The sequence below is a fragment of the Ambystoma mexicanum genome, chromosome 3p (genome assembly GCF_040938575.1).
Source record: "Ambystoma mexicanum isolate Mex_15411 chromosome 3p, UKY_AmexF1_1, whole genome shotgun sequence".
Lineage (NCBI taxonomy): Eukaryota > Metazoa > Chordata > Amphibia > Caudata > Ambystomatidae > Ambystoma > Ambystoma mexicanum.
The window spans coordinates 146,743,333-146,768,654 of NC_090925.1; the positions used below are offsets into that span (position 1 = coordinate 146,743,333).

Genomic DNA, 25,322 nt, shown 5'->3' on the forward strand with positions numbered 1-25,322 from the left:
GCATGCATGTGAGGGGGAGACAAGGTAAACGTGGATGCGGTTTTGCAGATGAGGCCCGGATCCTGAACCTTTGCAGGGAGGGCATAGCATGACGTTTCAACATCATTGCACATAGTCAAAGGTACAGAAGGCTCTGGGGGCAAACAAGTAATGGAGGGTTAGAGGGTGGGGGTTGGTAGAGGCAGTGAGGGAAGGTAGGTGTAGAGAGAGTGGAGGTAGGATTGGGTAAAGTGGATGGGTGGGGATATAGTGTGCTGGTGGGGGTAGAGAGAATAGGTTGGGATCAGTGGGTCAGAGTAAAGCGGTAGAGTGGATTGGTGGTGTAGAAGGGATACAGTGGGTTGGTGAAGGTAGAGAGGGTGGGTGGGAGTAGGGAGAGTGGAGGTTGAGTGGGGGTAGGGAGTGAGGGTAGGTAGTTGGGTAGGGTGGGTGAGGGTAGCGCAAGTGGGGCTAGGGTGGGTGGGGGTAGAGAGAGTGAGGGTGGGGTAGACAGAAAAGTGGTGGGTGTGCAGGTTGACCGAGCAGGGGTAGTATAGAGAGCAGGGGTGTGGTGGGTGGGTGTGTATAGTGGGGTAGGGTGGGGGCTAGAGAGTGCAGTGGTAGAACGAGGGGTGGTTGGGTGGAAGTAGAGGGAGCTGGGGTAGGGTGGGTGTGTGGGGTAAGAGATAGTGGGAGGTGGGGGTAGAGAGAGTGGAGGTAGGGCGGTTGGGGGTAGAAAGAGCAGGTTTCGGGTGGGTGGGGGTAGAGAGTGGATGTTTTGTGGTGAGAGAGGGTTGGGGTAGGGAGAGTACCGGTATAGTGAGTGGGTGGAGGTCAGTGATGGAAATTGGTTGGGGACACAAACATTAAGAACAAAGCAGCCTCGGAAGGATTTGTCAAAAGTAGCCCAAACTAAACCCAACCAGCTCAAGTAGATCGGTTGGGAAGAGTGATAGTGAGGGGATGGAGAGAGTGAGCTTTGGGAAGGTGAGTGCTTGTAGAAATGCAGCCTCAGAAGCACAAACAAAGATCTGCTGTCAATTATAGTCCACAAATAACCCAACTGTATGCGGTAAAAATACCACAAAATAAAATCACTGCACAGCTGGGAAATGGAAGGCCAGGCATCAAACTTGCTTCTTACAAAGCTGCTGATTGGAGCAAATATTGTTACAGAACTTCTCATTGGGTAGTATGGCGGGGGAGTTTGGGAAAAGAGATTTGAGTGATTTGGCAGTTTCATCAGGGCTGGACTGCCCCACCAGGACACCGGGAGATCCCCCGGTAGGCCTTTGGCCTGCAGGGCCTCTTTGGTGCCTGAATCCGCCTGGGTGGTTTGTGTAAATTGGCTGCCTGCAGTGCCGGCTGCCACCACTGACACCACGCTGGCGCCTGGCGCTGCCTATGCATTTTTTTCTTTCCAGGGTTGGGCTGGGAAGCTAGGCTGCGCGCCTGCGCATGAGGGCCTCGGCTGCCTCCTTAGCACGGGAACCGAAACCGCATATGCCCTGCCTGCCCCTGCACACACATTGCGCAGCAGCACAGGTCAGGTGCAGGGCAGGCTGGCAGTGCGGGCCGCACAAAGAAGTGTTTGGTGTGCACTGCCAGGGCAGCGTAGGCCGCAGTGAGGGGCATTCTTCGCTATGGCGTGATCAAGGTAAGCGTAGTTGACAGAGCCCATGTCTCCTCTTCTGCCGCATGGGACAAGTGTTTCATTTCCCTTATAGCTCGCAAGGCTCTGACAACGATCAGGTCGTTCATCACGAGAGACATGTGAGCACCGCACCGGTTTCGCGCACCTCTCCATTTTACTAGACAGTTGACTATGTCAAGTGTCACGTGTTGTTGTATATCTTTACACCAGTGCAGCTTGGCTGCCGTATCCCCCCCCCCCTGAATTGGCTACTGGTGAGTTCAGGAGAGGAGGTAATAAAGTCAATAAAGCGGCCCTCTTCGTCATCACACTGAGCTGCATTGCACACTGCCTCCCGCACAAGACGGTAAAAAACACAAAGAGCAGCACTTTTAAAATCACAGCAGCCATTGTTTTATTATTTTGTTTGATCATTCAAATAGGGCTAGAACAATGCAAATGAACCTTGCACATCAGTATGCAACAGTGCCAAGCAACAGTGAAAATCAGTACAAAATAGTGCATACTGTAAATGGAGGACTAGTCATTACCTGCGGGTTGGACTCACATTTGAATCCTTACTTTCCAAACCTTGAAGGGTGTATATGTATATGAAGCGGTTATTGAACTGTATATTGGCAGAAAACCTTAATTTCGCCAGACATGAATGTTACAATGCGAGCCAAAAAAGTCCCACAATTCATCACAAAAGAAAGTCAAATATCTGCGCTTACACTAGTTCCAATTACATCAACAAATTGTTCAATGACATCATCAAGGGCTCTGCACATAAAATGATGAACGCGGCCATAAGCACTGCCCTTGGAGAGTACGAGTTGCTGAATTTTGGGTTCTTTTTACCGTTAAGATAGCTCAGCGGGTTGAGAGCTTGCTGCTGTGATCTATGTGCGATCTGCAGGTCGCAGGTTCAAATCCCTGCAAGGTCAACTCAGCCATTCATCTTTCTGAAGTCCATAAATGAGTACCAACTTCGGTTTCTACGAAAGTGCCATTTAAATAAGAAATCATTATCCTTTTTAGGATTTGCATTGTAACCTCGACGTCCCTAGAACTGGGGATGTTATGTTGCATTAACATAGGCCAATCCTTCTGCTTAGTAGAAAACCTCAGCATGACTAAGCAACAGTATATTGAGCTGGGTGTGTGATGTGGTCTCATGACAAAGCATATCCATATAACTCCAGGAAGCACGCATCACAACCTTCAGCTGGGCCCCTGTTCATGGCATGTCATGGCATGATAGCACAAGCAGCACATGGCCTGGGTCCTTGTAACGAGTGTCCCATTCACGTATGCAGCCTGTGTTAAATGGCACGCACACTCCTTCACTCAGACATGAAGACACATGTCATTGTATGCACTTGGTACACATTGCATGCTCTGCAACAATGCACTGTTTGGGGAGCTCAGATGCATGCGCAGGTTTTGTTGAGCGCATAATCATGCTATGCTCTGTATAATATAGTGGTGCACACTGCATGCTCTGCAGCAATGCACTGTTTGGGGAGCTCAGATGCATGCGCAGGTTGTGTTGAGCGCACCTTCATGCTATGCGCTGTATAATGTAGTGGTGCACACTGCATGCTCTGCAGCAATTCAATGTTTGGGGAGCTCAGATGCATGCGCAGGTTGTGTTGAGCGCACATTCATGCTATGCGCTGTATAATGTAGTGGTGCACACTGCATGCTCTGCAGCAATGCACTCTTTGGGAGGCTCAGATGCATGCGCAGGTTGTGTTGAGCGCACATTCATGCTATGCGCTGTATAATGTAGTGGTGCACACTGCATGCTCTGCTGCAATTCAATGTTTGGGGAGCTCAGATGCATGCGCAGGTTGTGTTGAGCGCACATTCATGCTATGCGCTGTATAATGTAGTGGTGCACACTGCATGATCTGCAGCAATGCACTGTTTGGGGAGCACAGATGCATGTGCAGGTTTTGTTGAGCGCATATTCGTGCTATGCGCTGTACAAGTTAGTTCAATGCATGAGTATGGCTCACACAGGGGGGGCCTCCAGTCTTGTCCAATGTGTACCACTTGAATATACACTGCTGTGTGCAAAGCCACGGCTGTCTAGTATGTGTACACGCAGATGTAACATAAAACTCTCGGTTATAGAATGCAAAACTTGTTGTTAGACAGAATTGCATGCAGTACCCTGTGGGACCACCACACACAATTAGGACTACAGGTGTAAGCAAGGCCAACCTTTGGTATCAGTCTGTACCACACAGTTTGTTGGTAGTGAGCTGAGCAGTCAAGCTTATCTCAAGAGTGAATGTGAGCAGTACAAGTAAGTTACACAGAGGACTTTCAATCACAGTGGTTCAAGTAGAAACTTATACTCAAGGTTTCTTGGTAAAACACTTATTAATTTATTACACAATCATTTATAAAACATTTCACTAGAAGAAGACAACTTAATATTATATAGCATAACACTTCAATACAAAACTCTAAGTTTATGAGACTGTTTGAGCTCCCCTGAAAAAGGAGCCAAATGGCAGTTCAGTTACTTAGCAGTGAGCAAAAAGGACAAAAGTAAGTTGAATAGATTACATATACTTTCTAGGCAGTGCAAATAGTTTCAGGTCACCAGAATAGTTCAATTCAAGTCAATAGGCCAGGCCAAAGTCAATGGGCTAGCGTTCTGGATAGGAAAGAGCAGTTCTGGTATCAAACGGTAAAGTCTTTGTAAAAGTTCTCAGAAGTAGTTTAGGTGAAAAAGAATCATTTGTGGGGTCACAGGCTGATTAGGCCTGCGAGTTGGGAAAGTTTCACGAACTTTCACCGCGAGAGTGGCGTTCTCTCAATTGGGTTGGCACAGTACCTTTGTATGAAGAAAACAAATGTTGCTGAAGTCGTGGTTCCTGGCATTTCCTGCAGATCTCGCTGTTCCTGAGCCTCAGTCGTGAGGACAAGAGGGAGGAAATCGGGGGACTCCTGCACTGCACGGGATCATTGAAGAAAGCAAACAAAATGGAGTCACTTCAGTTCGAGTAGCTGTAGATTCAAGAACACAAACTGGTGTCCCTCTCCCTGGTTAAACCTAACCAGCCTTGAGAATGGTATCCAGGTGTCTTACGAGTTGATTTGTCCCACCAACTCAAAGGAAGAAGCCGTCCTTTAAGGAGCTTCTCTGTCGAATGGAGTTTGGAAATTCGGACCTGTAACAGGGCTTCACCGGGAAAACCGACGGTCCAGTGGTTGCAGCAGCCGTCCTCTTCCAGCTCGTCTTCGGTTCTTTCAGTCCAGTGGTCGACTCTGCCTTCCAGTCGACGAGACTCGCCTTTTAAACAGTTTTCTCCCTTTCATTCCAGCCTAGCTGTCACTCACCCAGCAGGGTAGCTGTCCTTGCTGGACAGTCAGCCAGCCAATCATGCCAGAGTGCATTTGGGTCTCCTAGGAGACTAAGCACAGGGAGTTTCGGGCACCTCCCTCACTTCCTGCCCACCCCAGACACTCAGACGCCAAAGGCGGACTTCAGTCCTAAAGTCCGCCAAAGTCACACGAACAAAGGGACCAAACCTGGTTTGGCACTCAGACACAAACACTAGAAGGACCTTTCCAAAAAGAAATGGGGAAAAAAGAAGAACGGGACCTGTTTAAACAAAGGGGCTTAAGGCGCCATCTTGAAAAACATGGCTCCCGTGATTTTTAGCTACCGGTGTTCGCGGTCGGGAAAAATCATGGTAGTTCGTTTTAAAACCACTGCCACCAGCCTTTTCAATAGGAAAGGGTAGCATTTGACTGCTATATGAGTGTTTAGACACAGGGATACTATGTAAACCCTCCAGCACTCCATTGTAAGATGGTGTGTGCTGGGTCTAGGAAGTTGGAAAAGACTAGTAAAGTCAATTTCACTTTACATTCTCCGGGAAACAGTAGTTTATCCCAGAGAAGATACTTAAACCTTTGGGAAGTCTAAAAGACATCCCTGTGTCACTGCACTGAGGGTGCTGTGTAACACACATGAAACGGTGATGCCTATGGAGTTATCTAAAACTCCATAATCAAAGAACACAAATGTAAAACACACATCAAAACACATGAAAGAGTGGGAAAAAAGGCTCACACAGTTTCTAGGTAAAAAAATCAAGTCCTCAAAATCCAGCAAAGTTGCTGGAGGTCTCTAACATGAAGGGAATTAGCACATTTACGAGAATTCTCCCTAACACTTAGACAAGTGTACAGACGTATTCAGTGAACTCAAGTGGTCAAACAGTGTACCAATGAGACATGGGAGGGGTGTACCACTCAGACATCTGGGCCGTGTTCACTTCATGCATAAAGCACACAGTAGACTTCCCAACCATCCTGGACACTCATCAAAACTGCCCGCATGACACATAAGGCAACCATTGCCTACTTGCGAGTCGCGACTCAGGTGTAATGCTAGACCATTGCACGAATCGAGATTAAACCAGGAGACAGGCCTGGCCTACTGGAACACCATACTGAGGCCTTCATGCACCTGCATTCCAGGACAGGACTGAATACCCTGGTTATATGCCGACCCCCTAGTGTGGGATTCACAAGCTAGTACAACCTGTAACTTCCCTGTCACTGCACTCTGTTGCTGCCTAGCTAGTTTCAAACTATATAAAACCAATAACAAAATACTAATGCAGAGTTCAAGCCGACCAGATATGAAGTCAGTATTCAATTCATATATTTTTTCCAAACTCATTTTTAAAATATTTGATGCTGTTTAGCCTGTCCGGGTCAAGATTACAGCAAGACAAACGTGTCACAGTTAATTGACCTCTCAGAATTTTTCTTTTGCAAGTTGTTTCTTTTATTTTTTATATGGTTAACTTTCTTTTAATTTGTAGAAGGTGCAGCCGTGACCCTCTGCCTTTTCTTCTAACCGATTGAGTGTGGAATGACTGTGGATCAAATGCATTGTGGGTATGCAAATTAGCCCAAATGCAAACCTTTTCTGCAGGAAATTGTCTTTGTCTAAGAGGGCAGTGCTTCTTCATACATAACTTAATCAACCCAAGACAGACATTTGCAAGATCATGAACTTATTTAAAACATGAATTTTTGTTAATCCATATATGATTTAAACATGGTTTAAACGCACTAATTTGGACTAATTGTATCGAACATCTTCTTGGGGGATACTCACAATTCCCTCATAAAAGGGTTGGGCTCACGTGCTATGCTCGCTCCTTCGGCGAAATATGGGGCCACTTTGAAAATAATTTCCAGGGCCACTTTTAGTTCCCAGTCCAGCTCTGAGTTTCATGCCGTAGCACTGCCCGTTGCTATGCAAACCAGAAGTTCTCAGTTCGGAACCCCCATTCCTTCTCTCCCTCTTCTGTAACAATGGTTTTGGTAATTTTGTGGCACAAGCGCCACAAAAATTCACTCAAAATAAATTTGCTTAAAACAAAAAGAAGGTCCATTATCAAAGTGCATGTTAATGAGCACATCCACAATGCACCAATTCAGATAGCCTTTTATACTCCTTTACACATTTGCACATATCAGGGGGCGTTTCTGTGCATTTTAAAAGCACATCCCAAATTCACAAACAGGATGCGCTTTTTAAAGAGCATAAATCATGGTCATGCCCTTGCATCTGTGCAAAAAGGCGCAGGGGGAGGTGAAAATCATGAAGTGTCAACTGACACTGTCATGATTATTATTATTTTTTAAAGTGTGACACCCGCGGTTTAAATTGCAGCTACCACACTTGCATTTCCATCCCACTTACAGGGATCGCTGATACGGGCCATTTAAGGGCCCAGCTCGGTGAAATGCGCTCCCAGCAACCACACAGTTGCTGGGAGCCTCTCATACATCAGCGTCATGCAAGGGAGCTAGCCAGTGCATGTTTTGGTCACTGTCCAGCCCCCTGAAATGATCAGGTCACCTGTGAAAATGAGGTGACTTGGGCATTTCTGCAAGCAGCGCAAGTAAAACAAGTGCATTCTAACCTGAGGGGGCAGGAAGGAAACTAAAAAAGTAATTAGCATAAAGAACAGGGCTTGAATCAAAAAGGCAGAATTGTGTTGAACAGTAAAAGACCGCTGTAGCCACCAGCCTGCTCAGTGCTCACCATAACATAAAAGAAACTTAAATTGGGGAAAAGAGGACACATGCCCCTACAGCACCCTGCTTAAGCTTGATCCATATTGCAGAAACTTCGGAATGCACTTAAAGATTGTGTGAGTGCCAGCGGTTTAGACTGTGCATATGACCTCATCACCTTCGTGATGGATACAGGCCCCTCTCAAAGGCCAGAGTGAAAGGTGTGCTTTGACGGAGGCAAAATGACCCCAAGGATACCCTCAAATATTCAAAGATCACTGTTTGCATATGCCATGACGTGTAAATAGTTGTGCGTCACTTCCAGGGGGAACAACCAGGCAAACCCAGGCTTCCCCACTCCAAGGCGCACCTGCGCTTCCCTCGCTCCTAGAGCACCCCAAAAGTGTTGGATCTTACACCCACTAAAAAAATAGAAAAAAGTTGACATGTCCCACTGCCCGTGCGAAGCCAACCAGGCAGCAGTAGGGAAGTGGGTATGTTCAGAGCCGGCCCGAAGCATGGGCATTCTGTGCAATGGTCCAGGGCCCTGCTGTCAGCAGGTGTCAGAGAGGGCCCCGCAGGCACTAGTGCCTGCCTCAACTATCAACTACACCAAGAGTATTGTTTTAAGGGGGGCTGTGCGGCTTCCATGTACTAAGCTCGCGTGAGGCCACAGTGTCGCCTCCCAACCTTATATGGCTATCTAGAGGCCAACACCCACTCCCAGCGGCCCATCGGACACTGCAGCCCCCTTAATGACTACTTATCACTATCTTTCTTCAAGCAGAGCATTTAAAGTGGGGACGATTTACAAGCGATAGCCCATTTAAGAGAGCATTGTTTTGGAGGAGATTTTTGTAAAGTTCCTGTGTTAAGAAATGCAAATAGGCATTTTAATTCTGAAAGCAGACAGAAAGCACCCGTTAGCTGCCTAAATCTACGCTCTCCTCCAGGTCAATTACAATATATCACACAAAACAGTTTTCAATTAGCTACATTACTTTCAGATGTTCATATTTAATGCACAAAAAAGCGTTTCTCCAGCATGGGGTCTGGCATGGATTCACATGCTCATGAACATTCCCCGTCGTCAGGCCGGGAATCCTCGGTACAGAAGAAACCAGTATCAGTTTCGTTTCTGATCTGTCTTTCCTAGTAGTAACCAATCACTGGTCTCTGGGTTATACTGCCCCCAGCCAATGACTGCCCTCTCCCTAAGCCCCGCCCCTGGCAGCCATCCTCAGATTTTTACCGCACGTTCAAGTGTTGGGAGTCCTCGTGCCATAGCTCTCGAGCTTTTTCTGCGTTTTTGTGCTTTTTCAAGAGAATTTCTCATTTTTCGGTCAAATAGAGCCTCAAGCGCCACCGTTTCTACATCCGATCAACGGGGAGCCGTTTCGGAATTTTCTACGTCCCTCAAGGGTGAAGATTTCGTCGAGTTATGCTTTTGGAGGATTCCAGAAGTTTCTGAGGCCTATCCCGGACATGGCCCAGGAGAAAGGAAGCTCGACGCCGCGGAAGCTGTTCAGGGCCTGCCCTGGATGCCAGCTGCAAAATGTGTTCAAGGAGGACGAGCATTCGTTATGCCTCTACTGTCTCCATGAGGACAAGACACACGTGGAGAAGGACTGTGTGTTTTGCGGGAACATGTCGGAGCGGACCATGAAGGATCGCCCTCTTCGTCTCATCAACTGGCTGGAGGGAAAGAGCCCGTCAGGTGAGAAGAAAAGAAGAAGTCCGAGCGGTCTTCTAAGTCCTGTGAGGGCGCTCCGGTGACGGGGGCCCAACATAAGGCCAAGCACCGCGAGTCCGCGGGCACCGGGAGCGCCGAACGGTCGGGCTCCTCGGCTGCCAGGCAGGGTGCATCCTCCCCGACCTCAACCACGAGTCAACGCTCCGGTTCGGGTAAGAGGAAAGCCGAGAACCCAGCGAAGCTTCTGGAGAGGCCCCGGTCGATCTCGAAGGTTCCGGCAGAGGGGGAGCGAGGCGAGGACCCTCCCCCCAAGGTGAAGGCCTCAGACGCGCAGAAGGTGGCAAAGGCCTTAATTCACCCAACTAAGACCTCGATTGAGGAAGTCGCGGCGGCCCTGGCACAGCATGTGGAGGCTACACCAGTGGAAGCGACCTCGGGGTCCAGAGTTTCCCTGCCACCACAGAGGGAGTCCTCTTTCTGGCCCATTGAGAAGACCCCCACGAAGTTCCCGGTGGAAAAAGAGGGGGGGGCGGTGGCCATCGTGGATATGGACACGACCTCCGAAGAAGAGCTTATTGAAGTCTTGGAGGAAGTCCAGCCCCTCGGGAGGGATCCCGACTAGGGCAACGACGAGAGCGACGGTGGCGCCGACGCGGTTCCTGATCAGCCCTCGCGCCTGTCATTTCCGATGCCGCAGGACAATTCGGCGCCATTTTGTTGGCAATACAATCCTTATGTTCGGAGATAAGGACAAGATTGCCCCTACCCCCGACGGAGGAACCGGAGCCAGACCCGACGGGGGAACCGGAGCTTGGCCCGTCGGGAAGTCCACCACCTAAGAAGAGGAGGACTCATCCTCCACCGCCTCCTCAACCATTGCGGCCTGCCCAACCTTCTCCCCATTTCCACAGCCCACGGGGATGACACGGGCACGGACACGGCCACGGCGGGTACGGATGGCGACGGTGGCGACGACGGGATGGACCTCCCATCGCTCCCCGTTTGATCCTCCCCGCCCGACGAGATTGGATCCTTCCACGCAATGATTTCCAGGGCATCCGAGCTCTTCCAGCTCTGCCCCGGAGAAAAGAAGAAGGAAGGGTTCCTTTACCAACGGCGCGAGGCCAAGAGGAAGACGGTCCTCGCCGTACCCCTTCTGGATGACATCTGGGACGAGGGGCTGTCCCTCCTCAAGAACCCTGCCACGACGCCTGCGAAGAGGGACCGGTATGAGAAGAAGTACCAGGTCCCCGACGCAGCCCCCTTGTGCCTTTGGGCCCAACCGACCCTGGATTCGGTCGTCTCAGCAGCGTGCAAGAAGAAAGCGGGGGGGGCTTCGGCTTCGACGTCAACTGCCCCGCCGGACGGCGAGGGCAAGAAGCTGGAGTCGATGGGACGACGGGTCATCTCGTCCGCTGCAACGACGATCAAGGCGGCCAACGCCCTTGAGATTGTAGCCCGCTATGACAGGAAGTTGTGGTACAAGATCGCCCCCCTGTTGGACTTCCTTCCGGATGACAAGAGGGCTGAGGCCCTGGAAATCTTACAGAAAGGTGAGGTGGCGTTGGACCACGCCATAACGGTGGCAACAGACATCGCCGACACCGGTTTCCATCAGTTGGGCAACAGCGTTTGCCTGAGACGACGAGGATGGCTCAAGGCGATGGATTTCCGCCAGGACATACAAACCAAGGTTTTGGACATGTCCTTCGACGAACAACCTGTTTGGGAAGGCGGTTGACGAGTCCCTCCAAGCCATCAAGATGGACACAGAGACTGCCCGGGCCCTGGGAGTGCTCCAGCAACGACGACCGTCCTTTCGGAACTCCAGAGGCAGACAAGGTGCCTCCAAGGATCAGGCAGTAGCTCCTCGACGTACCGTCAAGCGGCCCATTCCTCGTCGAAAGAGGCCTACAGGGGACAGGGCAAGTCAGGTGGTTCCCGCCGTCATCGTCAAGGAGGCCAAGGAGGCAAGGCGGCCTCCAAGCAAGATTCAACCGTCCGTGGGGTCGGGCCCCCACCGAAGCACCCCGGTGGGAGGCCAGCTGACGAGGTTTGTCAGCGTGTGGGAGTTCATCTCCACTGACCGTTGGGTGCTGGACGCCCTGGCTCAAGGGCACGCCCTCGAATTCCAGAAGAAGTGCCCCCGCATTCCACCTGTGGCCAGGAAGGAAAACCAAGTCCCTCAACTGCTGTTGGAGGTAAAGGCGATGCTCAAGAAGGGTGCCATCGAGCTCGTTCCAAAGAGGCTCCGGGGCTTCGGAGTGTACTCAAGGTAATTCCTGGTAAAAAAGAAGACAGGAGGATGGCGCCCCATCTTGGACCTACGACGACTGAACAAGTACATCAAGGCTCAGAAGTTCCGGATGGTCACCCTCCTGCACATGCTGGGACAGTTGGAGGAAGGCGATTTCCTATCGTCGTTGGATTTGGAGCATGCTTACTTCCACATCCCCATTCTAAAAAGACACCAAAAGTTCCTCAGGTTCGTGGTCCAAGGACGGCACTACCAGTTCAAGGACCTCCGGTTCGGATTGAGGTCGGCACCCAGGGTATTCACCAAGTGCCTAGCACCGGTGGCGGCGCGGCTGCGCCTGCAGGGGATCCACGTCTACCCCTACCTGGACGACTGGCTCATCCGAGCAAGGACAAGGGAGCTCGCCGTAGATCACACTGCGAAGACCGTCCAGCTGCTCACGGACCTGGGATTCTCCATCAACTTTCCCAAATCCCACCTGGTCCCGTCGCAAGTCGCCCTGTTTCTGGGAGCCAAGCTCGACACAGTGGCGCGGTTGGCCTCGCCGTCGGAGGAGAGGACGAAGGCCATCCTGGGCAAGGTGCAATGTCTGCTGGCCACGTTCGTGGCCAGGGTAAGATCCATCAAGTCCTTCCTCAGGATGATGTCCTCGTGCATATATCTTGTGCACCTGTGCAGACTTTGGATGCGTCCTCTGCAAGAGATCCTCGACGCCCGCTGGATCCAAGCGACGGGCAGCTTCGAGGACAGGATCCCGCTCAACAAGACTTTCCGTCAAGCTATCCGGTGGTGGGGCACCCGCTCTCATCTGACGGCGGGTATGGACTTTCAGACCCCGGCTCACCAGGTGACGGTGACGACGGATGCCTCCCTGGAAGGGTGGGGAGCGCACACCGGAAATCTTCACGCGAGAGGCTTTTGGCTCCCGGAGGAGAGGTCCCTCCACATCAACATCTTGGAGCTCCGTGCAGTGTTCTGGGCCCTCAGGTCTTTTCTTCCGTCCCTCAAAGGCAAGGTAGTGAGGGTCTTCACCGACAACACCACCACGATGTTCTACATCCGGAAGCAGGGCGGAACCAGATCCCCTGCCCTGTCCAAGGAAGCCCAGGATTTGTGCATTGGGCCGTCGCCCAAGGGATATTTCTGGTGCCTTTTCATCTAGCAGGAATAAAAAACACCATCGCCGACTCACTCAGCAGGGAGCTGCGCTCGTGCCATGAGTGGGAACTACGCCAGGATCAAGTGGATTGACTCTTCCAATGATGGGGCAAACCCCAGATCGATCTTTTCGCGACAGCGACGAACTCCAAGTGCCAGATGTCCGCCAGCAGGTTTCCCCAGCCGAGGAGCATGGGCGATACTTTCTCGTTCCCCTGGGACGGCCTATTCCTTTATGCGTTCCCTCCATTGCCGTTGTTACTCCGGCTCATCAACCAGCTCAAGAGGTCCCGGTGCAGGATGATTGTAGTCGCACCGGCGTGGCCGAGACAGATCTGGTTCCCGGACCTTCTGGACTTGTCAGCGTCCCCACCAGTCAGGCTAACGGCGGACGTGGATCTTCTCTACAGAGAAGGAAGCGCCATTCTTCATCACGACCCGGAGTCGCTGAACTTGCAGGCTTGGCTCCTGCAGCACTAGAGTTTGGAGGATACGATATCCCGGCTGACTGCAGAGAGGTTCTTGCAAAGGCCAGGGCGTCCTCAACTCTCAAGTGTTACGGACATAAGTGGAAGAGGTTCTCTGTCTGGTGCCGTGCACAGAAGATTAACCCTCTGCGAATTACGGCCCCCCAGGTGCTGCCGTACCTAGTGTCGCTGGCCAAAGCTGGACTAGCTCACGCCTCCATCAAAATACATCTGGCTGAGATCTCCCGATATACCAGAACCACGGGACGGGCGTCCTTGTGGTCCCATCGTCTGGTGAAGGAATTTATGAAGGGACTGTTCCGATTGTTCCTGCCAGTGAAGGCCCCTGCCCCGGCGTGGGAGCTCAACGTGGTGCTGACCAGGCTCATGGGGGCCCCATTCGAGCGTATGCTCGAAGTTCCTGTCGTGGAAGACAGCTTTTCTCGTGGCCATCACCTCTGCACGACGAGTGGGAGAGATCCAGGCCCTATCTTGCAAGCCTCCATACTTGACATTTCACGAGCTGAGGACGCACCCCTCCTTGATGCCCTAGGTGCCGTCGGACTTCCACCTCAACGAGCCCTTGGTGTTACCTGTTTTCTTCCCGTCGCCTTCGTCGCCGGCTGAGAGGACTTTGCACTCGCTGGATGTAGCTAGAGCACTGAAGTTCTACGTGGACCGCACAAAGAGTTTTCGGAAGACATCACAGCTGTTTGTGAACTTTGGACCTGTGAACCAAGGGAAGGCTCTCTCGAAAGCTTCCATTTCCAGATGGCTCTCCGGCTGCATCATGCACTGTCACCGGTTGGCAAACCGACCGCTGCCTGGCCGTCCGAGAGCCCATTCGACCAGAGCGATCGCTGCTACCACGACGTTCCTGTCTCTTGTGCCCCTGCTCGACATCTGCAGGGCTGCTACGTGGAGGTCGACGCACACCTTCACGAGATTCTATTGCGTCGATCGGGACTCCAGGGAGGAGTCCAGAGTCGGCCAAGCAGTGCTGCGCAACCTGTTCGCTTAAGGTGGGCCTGGTGAGGAGGCAAGAGATGCTTAATGTTGAGTTGTTGTATTGCTTAATGTTGAGCCTGTTGCCACCTCCTGTGGTTGTGCATGTGTTTACTGCTGTGTATTCTTATATTCATGAGCATGTGAATCCATGCCAGACCCCATGCTGGAGAAGGAACAAGTTACTTACCTGTAACTGTTGTTCTCCAGCATGGGTCTGGCATGGATTCACATGCGAACCCTCCCGCCTACCCCTCTGTGGCTCTTCACTTGGTCATACTGCCAGTTTACGTGCTACCAAATCTGAGGATGGCTGCCAGGGGCAGGGCTTAGGGAGAGGGCAGTCATTGGCTGTAGGCAGTATGACCCAGAGACCAGTGATTGGTTACTACTAGGAAAGACAGATCAGAAACAAAACTGATGCTGATTTTTTCTGTACCGAGGATTCCCAGCCTGACGACGGGGAATATTCATGAGCATGTGAATCCATGCCAGACCCATGCTGGAGAACAACAGTTACAGGTAAGTAACCCGTTCCTTATTTTTGGTAAAATGTGATATTCTTTCATCGCATCATATAAAGCCTGCATTTGACAAACACTTAACACAAACAAGTAACCTTTTCACACATTACATGTTGTTATACGTCTTGAAAATGAAAAGTCAATTTTTTTGCCTTTTGCTGATTTGCATTCTGGTATTTGTTGTCTCCCAGTCAAAATGGGGGACTAATGCCACAATTGCACACTTTTTGCTTAACATATTTCTGTCAGGATTTATATATTTGAGTGGGTACCTTACTATGGTATGTGTACTTCTCAAGTCATCTTCATAAAGTATTGTTGAAAGCCAGACATGGGGTTGAGAAGGGGAAATGATGAGAGGATAAGTGAGTCCTGAATATTTGCCCAGGATGTGGCAAAAGAGGTTGCAATCCTGGATACTGTTGATGTTATTTTTCCCTGATTGTGTCCATGTGCTGCTTTTCAAGGCACAAGTAAAGGATACATGTGGGTTGACAGTGTAACATTTTTCAGAGGGCGGATGCAACCCCCTTGGGTGTTTTTGAGGTTGGCAAGCTTGCTCAAGCATTTGCCTACCAGGAATTCACCCAGGTTGTCATGTTTCCAGTGCAGGCACATGCAATTAGCATCAAAGCAGATGCTCGTATTGGGATTTTGTTTTCCTGGGAATATTTCACTACATATTGCTCGGTTTAAAAGGTGAGCACCTTTTATACGTTGCCAGCATATTTATTGGAAAATTACCTCTCTCAGGTTATTTTTCTATTATTGATTACTTTTTATGAAAGGCCAATGCTCTTGTGTGTAGTGCACTTTCTCCTAAGAGGAAAGGTCAACTGACCTAAATGTGTATCTTTCACTTTTAGATATGTTCACTTACTTTGCGTATATTCTTGGGTGCCAGCTTTTCATTTTCACTATGGTGGCAAAAGTTCCCACACTGAGTGAAGCGAGAGAGCCGTACTAATCGCCATGTCAAAACACCACATTTTAAAACACATTTTGCCGCAAGAATAGGAAAGAAGACATATGATTTACAGGAAGGTCTAAAAGTATAACATCTCAGCAGCAGTCTCCTAACCCGCTCAGTTGCCTTTGCAACTTTCTGCTATAGGATCCCCTGCTATTCTATACCATCAAACAGTTTTGGCCTGCTCAACCCCTCCAATCAAGGCTCAGGGGGTAAATTAATGAGACTGCCTTCTCATTTTGTAGTGAGCAGTACTTGATATCTTTTTTTTTTGACAGTCAAAATAATTCTTATCTGTAGCTTCTGAAATAAAAGCATATTGCTAATTTGGACTTTATTTATTTATTTATATATGTGTAAAGCGCACTAAGCCCATAGGCATCTAGGCGCTAGTATTGCACAAATATACACACAATAAAAATAATGTTCAAGTTCCTGTGTTCAAGTTCCTGAATTGTAGACCGGGCTCAAATCCAGCCTTCGCCACTTAACCAAATTGTGTGCTCCCGGCCAAATCCTTTTATCACACTATGTCTTATCTGCCAAAATTAGAAGTCTGTACAAGGTATTCAGCTGTTTGCTACTTAGAAAAAAATGCCTCACTCCTGATATTGCAACATGGGTAAATTATAATAGTGATACTTAATATACTGGATGTCACAGTGTATTTGTCTACTACTTAATGCATTGCAAAATGTCTCTAATTTAACTTTCCATGATACCTTTGTGTACTAAAGATTCATTCTGTGATGTCACTATTTATGCAAATTAGGGGGGGCCTGCACATCTTTTGCCGCACTTGGTCAAATGTTCAGAATACGTGGAATGGCTAATTATGTTATTAAATATTAATATCAGGGTGCACGTTTGCACCAATGAAACTTTTACTTGTAAGCCCCCTGAATCATAATTTATATGAAGGCTATATTTACGTTATGCTTTGTTATGTTATACGTTATACTTGATATATGATGTTATACTTCGTTGTGTTTTTAGCATGCAAATGCCAATTAAACCATCACGTGTTTCGAAATACTTGAGTGAACAAGGAGACGCTGACACACAAAAATGAAGGGACTAGTTCTGATGGTTTGAAATTCAGACCAATCCAAAGGAAGGAGTTCTGCTGACGAGTAAAGCTTGGTTGTCTTCATAAAGAGTGTAAAAGAGTATGGTATGCTAACATCGGCTCTACTTGCGGTCCTCGGCAATTCATGCCATATCATTTTAAATTGTTATGCTATGCTATGATAAATTATGCAATCCTCTGTTCTTCTATGCTATGCTATGATAAATTATGTAATCCTCTACACTTCTATGCTATGATAAATTATGCAATCCTCTGTACTTCTATGCTATGCTATGATACATTATGCAATCCTCTGTACTTCTATGCTATGCTATGTTATGATAAATTATGCAATCCTCTGTACTTCTATGCTATGTTATGCTTAATTATGCAATCCTCTGTTCTTCTATGCTATGCTATGTTATGACAAATTAGGCAATCCTGCGTTCTTCTATGCTATGATAAATTATGCAATCCTCTACACTTCTATGCTATGATAAATTATGCAAACCTCTGTACTTAGATGTTATGCTATGATACATTATGCAATCCTCTGTACTTCTATGCTATGCTATGATACATTATGCAATCCTCTGTACTTCTATGCTATGCTATGTTATGATAAATTATGCAATCCTCTGTACTTCTATGCTATGTTATGCTTAATTATGCAATCCTCTGTTCTTCTATGCTATGCTATGTTATGACAAATTAGGCAATCCTGCGTTCTTCTATGCTATGCTATGATAAATTATGCAATCCTCTACACTTCTATGCTATGATAAATTATGCAATCCTCTGTACTTAGATGTTATGCTATGATACATTATGCAATCCTCTGTACTTCTATGCTATGCTATGATACATTATGCAATCCTCTGTACTTCTATGCTATGCTATGTTATGATAAATTATGCAATCCTCTGTACTTCTATGCTATGTTATGCTTAATTATGCAATCCTCTGTTCTTCTATGCTATGCTATGTTATGACAAATTAGGCAATCCTGCGTTCTTCTATGCTATGCTATGATAAATTATGCAATCCTCTACACTTCTATGCTATGATAAATTATGCAATCCTCTGTACTTAGATGTTATGCTATGATACATTATGCAATCCTCTGTACTCCTATGCTATGCTATGATAAATTATGCAATCCTCTGTACTTCTATGCTATGTTATGCTTAATTATGCAATCCTCTGTTCTTCTAGATTATGCAGTGCTGTTATGGTATCCTATGTTTTGTTCCACATACAACACTTGATAAGATGTGATATGCTATACTATCTTATGTATGTGTTACCCCTTTGTTAACCTTTTATGAAGTAGCATTGTAGGTGTGTGAGGGAGTTTAGTGACCCTACCTGTGACCAGGAGATGGGCCTGACAAAATACCCCCTGAGTCCTTGGACAAAGTGTCCTACTAATGCTTGCCTGACTCTCATGTTGCAGATACGAACACATATTGACACGTGTCTCCACCTACCACGGATGCTGGTAGGGGCCGCCAACACGTATGAAGGGAAAAGAAACTGCTGCACTCATATAACTAGACCCCTATATCTGTGTGTCAGAAACTTTATTAAATACATTTTTTAGGCATGGACTTGTACAGTCTCAACTTGAGCATCCATGAATGATATGAAAACCCAGTTAATTCATTATAGTAACATACCAGGTGTATTTGTAGAGCACATTCATGCCGATAGCGGTATCTTGGTGCTGTTGACAGATAACAGATGTTTATTGTTACCCAACTCAATGGTACTCAATAAGGATCTAATCACAGCAGAGGTCCCTGCCCCATCCTTCTTTACAGTGTGCAAGTGCAGTGTGCAGCAGCTTAACATCCAGGCTTGCACATTGTGAACTGAAACCCCCATCTAAATGAAGGACCTCTCTGCCAAAGCCAAGGTGTCTGCTCATGGCTGACAAACATGGCCGACACTAGCACAACCTTCAGCGCCTCTCACCTAGAAGTGCATTGATGTGCCCTACAATGAATGCACCTGAGGGGAGCATATCCATCTTCTACCCTCATATGGTATCCTTAGATGAACAATGGGCACCAGATAAGAAACCACTTCAGAGCACCTGTGCCACATAAAGTTACCAACACTTGTGAACACAGCGACAAACGGATGTGTGTTTGTCAGCAAATGAAACCATAATTCAATTAGACATCAATGGGTACTTGATAATCCAGCAATGCTGCACTTCACTGGGGGCATCTGTGGGGGCCCCGTTTTGTCTAACATTAATGAAATCAGAGGGCAAATGGACGCTAAATATCTCAGTGTTCTCCCAAGACCCAACATAAATACTGAAATAAATTCAGGCGGTTTAAAGAGCTGCTAGGCTCTACCATGTTTGAAATAACATATTGGGCTTTTAAACCCTCACTTTCATGGAATATACATATGAGGGGATGCTTAGGAGTCTGTGGAATCCACTCCCATTGGAATAGGGTTTATGGACCATTACCCCAAACAATTAACACCTTTCCAGAGAGTCATCTTTTCAGCCGGAAATTATCATGTCTTTCTCCTACCTCTTTGGTGCCAAAGCCTTGCCTGGGGCAACCCATTGGCTATCTCTCAAGTACACTTCCTCTTGGATAGCATTCCTAAGAGACCGAAAGCCCTACATAACACTAACCTTTTGTGGATTATATTGTGGGCTTCCTCCCCAAAAGGGGAGGAGAGCCAGGAGGGTTGTAAGGGAAAAACATTAGTTCTGAGACATATTTATTAATCACCTTTCCAGAAACCAACAGCTGTTGCCTGTCTCCAAACCCCTTCTCTTCCCCAGAGACTTATTTGCCACTTACATTGGTTAGTTTGTCGTTGGTCATTTCCTTCTGTCACTCACAGTGTATCCGCCCCTGCTATTCTTTTCCCTGGGTTCCAAACTGCCACTTGTGGTGAGGAACGTGTCACTGAAGTTTGGGCAGGTTATCCAAAGGAACCACAAGGGTGTCAGAACTCAACCCCCACAATCTCAAAGAATGACTCCCCTGTCTTTCCCAGCCAACAGCTCCCAAAAGATTAACGTGAACAGATACTTTATAAAAATAGACTGTGAAGGACCCAAAATTGACCAGAGGGTTAGATAGGCAATCCTTACAATGATCTGATATGTTATGTTATCCTATGCTATGGTATGCCCTTATATGCTTTATTAGTACCCGGCGAGAGTCAACCAGAATGAAACAAGCATTCTGATTGGCCCTCGCCAGCTACATACCTCGCTGGGAAACCCTCGGCCGGGATTCCACTGCTTTTTGGCCATCCTCGCTCCGAGCCTCCACACGGCTGGAGGCCACCATCGTCCACCGCTGGGGATTCTGGTATGTGTTTTTTTGTTTGTTTTGTTTTTCCTCCCTCTCCCCACCCTCCCAACTTCACTTACGTTCTGATTTCTCCTTTTTCGGGAGTGAACGCGCTGGGAACAGTTCTTAACCCGACACACGCTAAAGGCCACAACCTCGATTGGCTAGCTGATCAAATCTGCTGCACCACGGTTACATCTAACTCACCATGTCCATGGACAGATCATAACATCATCCAATTTAGCATACCAGTGACTAACTGTGCCCGTCGCCGCCACACTCCCAGCTTTAGACACCCGCAACATTTGCAAAATATCCAAAACCTCTATCCTACCTGTACTAGAAAAGCTGATATCCTCAAATTTGCCTACCCAGGCCTCCGGATAAGGCTTCGTACTAGGCCTTTTTACGCACAAAAATCTTGCAAATACGACAGCTTTATTATTTTCCTGTGTACATTTACACACAGGTTTAGAGCAGAGGGCAGTGCAAAGGTCAGGTTACTTGACAGAAACCAGAAGGCTTCTTTTGATTTTTATCTCCATGGATGTAATTGCAAGCCACCTCTGAAACAGAATGTATTCCTCTGAAGCCGGCTTGGTTTTTGCGATTTCAACATTTAAATATATACAGGAGAGATCAAATGGCCAGACCCTATAGAAATAAGAAAAGGTGTATTCTGGCACAATGCAGAAAGCTGCCGTACGGTAAGGATTTCCATACAGTTTGTGCATGCGTCGCTGGATGTCACATACATTTTACTCTCTTGCAAAGGAGAAAAGTCATTTGACTCTCTTAAAATCACATTTAATCTCAAAGTTTAAAAACAGGGAGTAAAATACTCCCACCTCAAAATCTTATCTGGAGCATTGTGCCTACCACAGGCCTGGCCTCATTAGTAGACCTCTATAACCAAACCCTCACTAACGATCGACAAGATTGCTCCCCTCACTCTACAAATACCTAAACCTGCCTCACACTGCAACACCTGGTTTTCAGCTAAAAGCCCTGAGAATACTAAAAAGGGAAGCCAACACTAGATGGATTAACAACTCATCCAAAGGCAATAAAGGCAGCTTTTCAGCTACAGCTAGAGCCTTCAAAAAGGAGATCATTTTGGAAAAAAGCACTACCTTCAACAATAGAATTACCAATGCAAAATCAAGCTCTCACAAGCTATTCGCAATCCTGCGGGAATTAGAATCTCCCATCTCTTCCAGGACAGCTTGCATCAAAGATAGTGCTTGGTGTTCGAACATCCAAAATACACTACTAGGGAAAATAGACTTGCTCCAAAAAAAGATCACGACTAAACTAACACTAATGAGCACTGACAGTCTAGCCTCAACTATAAATAGCCTCAACTATAAGTGAATTTACAGCAGAAAGCCACACTGCTACCCTCTTTCACTTAAACACAGTATCGGAAACTGTGGTTCTTCAGATGATAAAAAGTTTTAAGCCTGCCCGCTGCCCAGGCAACATATGCTCAGCCATCAAAGACTGCGCCCAAACACTTTCACCTTTTGTCACGACTCTTATCAATGCTTCATTCTCGGCCTGCTCAGTCCCTGCTAGTCTCTAGGAGGCTTGGGTCCTCCCTCTGTTAAATAAACCTACATTGGACCACCCATCACCACTGTCCCCTTCCTCTTAAATATCCTAGATCGCGTAGCTTACCTACAGATCCAGGACTTCCTGGAGTTCAATAACCTGCTAGGGCTGCGCCAGTTGGGCTTCCGACCGGGACATGGAACAGAAACTGCATTATTGGACCTAAAAAAAACAAATGGATGAAATTAAAGCCTTTCTACTATTACTAGACTTGTCTGCCGCCTTCGATTTGGTAGCTCACCAAATCCTTTGCCAACACCTCGCCTCATCAGCAAATTTCTCCTCTGAGGCTATTGCATGGATCTCCTCCTTCTTGTCAGACAGAACTATGAGGGTCTTCACAGCCACAGCTTTAGCCTCCCCCTCCCAAGTCAGTTGCGGCATCCTGCAGGAATCCGGTGTATCCCCTACTCTGTACAATATTTTTTCAAGGGCATTACTCGACCTGTGGGACGCCTCGGACATCTCCTACATAAACTATGTGGATGATACAGGGTACATCTGGATGCCACCCTGTCACTCACGAGGCAGGTTAATGCCATTGCCTCTTCAGCATCTCACAAATCCAAGCTGATCAATGCATTATTTGTGGGCAAATCATCAAGAAACTACAGGTCATCCAAAACAATGCCTTAAGAGCAACTCTTAACATTCCCAGGTGGGATCATATCTCTGCTGCAAGAAAGAAAGCTCACTGGCTCCCAATCCAAGAAATAATCAACTTGAAAACTATGACCATCACACACCAATGCCTTTCGAATACAGCTCCCAGATACCTCTCTCAAAAACTAAAAAAAGTACAATCACTCAAGCCCACCCGCTCCTACTATGCCCAACAGCTCACAATCAATAGATTTAAGAGGAAGAGATCTGGAGGACTCAGCTTCCCGGTCATCGCTGCAAAAAACTGGAACTCTTTACTGCTTGAACTAAGATCTGATCAGTCTTATTGGGCCTTCAGGAAACAGCTGAAGACCTTCCTCTTTACACAAAGTGGGGGTTGATCCCTGTTCTCCCCCAGCTGTCATATCCGACTGCTCAAACTGACATTGATGCAATGTTTTCTGCCTATTTGCAAGTTGAAGTGTAACATGTCTTGTTGTAACTAGCGCCTTGAAGACTTTGGTTTTAGTGTGCTCTATAAATGTAACAATAAATAAACACTGCAACCATAAAGACATGAAGAATACTAACATAAGCACTATATAAGCTTAATGCAACACGAACGATGCACAAGTATAGCTCATTAACATAGAAATGCGAGAGTAATGGGCAGCCATCGTATTCAAAATGGAAATCGTAGCAAACCTTTTAAACATACGAGCCTCACGTCGTTTAGAGAGCACAGAGTGCTGAATTAATAAAATACCGATCTCTACAGAGCTTAGACAGTAGCGTGAATCCCAAGCTAAGGTTACCGAGAACTTAGGGAGTGTCTGAACACTACAGAGTAAGCACGACATAAGGATTCCCAGGATGCAAGAAGTATTCTCTCAAATAAATTAAAGTCTGGAAAAGCACAGTCAACCATTATGAGCCAGGTGCAGGATAATTATAAGTCAGACGAATGTGAAGAATAAGCTCAAGAAAGCCCTTAGTGGTAGAAGAGGCCATAACATTTGCATTAATATTAGCTAAAACGCTCGTAAATACAGGGTGAAATAATTCCAAATGCGGTCCTCTCGCACGTGACCCATAATTGAAGAACACAGTTTATTAATTAGCAACAAACAAAGATAGAACACCTGCTTCGCTCCTAACGCATATTCCCAGCTACGAGGTGGCACACAGGGTTAACTACATAGGTGATCACCATGGCTCATGGCCTAGGAGGGGAGGGATGATATTTTCTTGCATTGAAGACAAGCAGCCCGTGGACCTCTCTTCCCCTTACTCCCATTTGGCTCATGTCTTGATGACCTGTCAGTTGCCCAAGGTTGGTCAGTGCAAAACCAACCAATTAAAACTCCTGGTGGCAAACTGCCCATTACGTATTGCGCCAACCAATAGTTAATTGTAAAAGTGATGTATTTGTCTTGTTATCAATTTAGAGGTGTTCTTAGGAGGAGCCATCAGTTAAGCATTATCCAATTGGAAGTTTAACCCACATACAAAATGTATATAGTCAATTCCCTTAACCAATTCCCTCAGCCCGTAGGTTTTGTATCACAATGTCATCACAGTGACGTGTTTTTGATATAAGAAGTATTGTTGTGTATGAGAGCTCGGAGAGCTGCAGCCCTTTTGCGTGTATGGTGTCTCTGATTTATTTTGGATGTTAATAAAGCTGAGTTTCACCTTTTACTTTGACTATTTCCGTTGCTGATTCTGAGTTTTTCTGACTCCTGCTCTACATAATATTGGGGGTCCCCCAGATCGTCTTATCAGATGGTAACGGAGGATGATTAGCAAGGGTATTCGGGGTGACAAGGACTCCCTGCCGTGGGTTGAGGACTACGAGGTGACCTGTGGAGAGTGGTATCACGCGTGAGCAGAGAGAAGTCGACAGGAGCTCCCTTGGAGAAAATTCCTGTCCGGTCCTCACAAAACGCCCCCTAGGGCATAGGGCTGCTGGCTTATTGAGGGGAGACTTGATGCTGAAGACCCATGGCTGATCCACAGATGTAAGTATTGCATCGGCCTGGCAAAACAGAAAGGGGGAATTTTTATTTTGTATATTTGGGTAATTGTGATGAAGATGATGACAATGTCAGAAAAGACTTTGCAGTAAACCTTGTACAGGTAATAATGATGAGCGATAGCTTCTGACAAGGTATGGGAAGACTGCATCTTACACCTCATTGCGAGGTAATAAATGATAAATAGAAGATAACCTCACCAGGAGTTGAGAAGACGGCCGTAGCATATTTATTTGTGTAGTGATTGCTAGTGCCAGTCAAAGGGGCCCTTAGGGGTCCCTCGCGTTATGGAAACAAGGCAATTACCACACACGAAAGGATACGCCAGACACAAGGTTGAAATCCCAATCCTAGGGTTTATTGCAAGAAAATAGTCTCAGTTGGCTAACTCAGGTCTCACGCCCCGCAACGTGTATCTCTAGACCTCGAGGGACGCAAGAGAGTGAAAAACGTACATCAGTTACATATATACAAAATGCACATCATACAATCAGTTGTGACATGTTTAACACCGCCCTTTATTGGGTTTCTTTGAACTCGGTGTGATGATGGACAGTTTCAACGAATATGACACCTTCAAACATCTATTCTAGTAACAATATGCAACAATATGCAACAATAAGTAACTCAGCGAGTATAGAGACATACTTCTATTGTTGAACAGAACATTGAGTTTCTGTTCTTGTAAGCAGCTACCTACGAGGAGGAATCATATTCCAGACCTTGCTATCTGTGAGTTGCTATTCGTGCCCAGGGAGCCGACACGCTCTACAGGGGTGGCAGAAGGGGGGCCGTAAGAAGAGCATAATTCAAGCCTTTAGCTGGCTGGCTGGCAGCTGCATAATGATTAAATGTGCTGCGGCCCTCCTTCAAGGCTACAGAGAGGGAGCGTGGGCATTCCTCTCTGGGCTGC

The 25,322-nt window shown here is 47.3% G+C and overlaps 1 long non-coding RNA gene across 1 annotated transcript; it reads left to right on the forward strand.

Annotated features, from left to right (window-relative positions):
- Positions 1 to 1,453: 1,453 nt before the first annotated feature.
- On the forward strand, positions 1,454 to 24,072 carry LOC138580172 (uncharacterized). Its single transcript, XR_011304194.1, has 2 exons — positions 1,454 to 1,636; positions 16,749 to 24,072. It is a non-coding gene; the product is annotated as an uncharacterized lncRNA (long non-coding RNA).
- Positions 24,073 to 25,322: the final 1,250 nt, after the last annotated feature.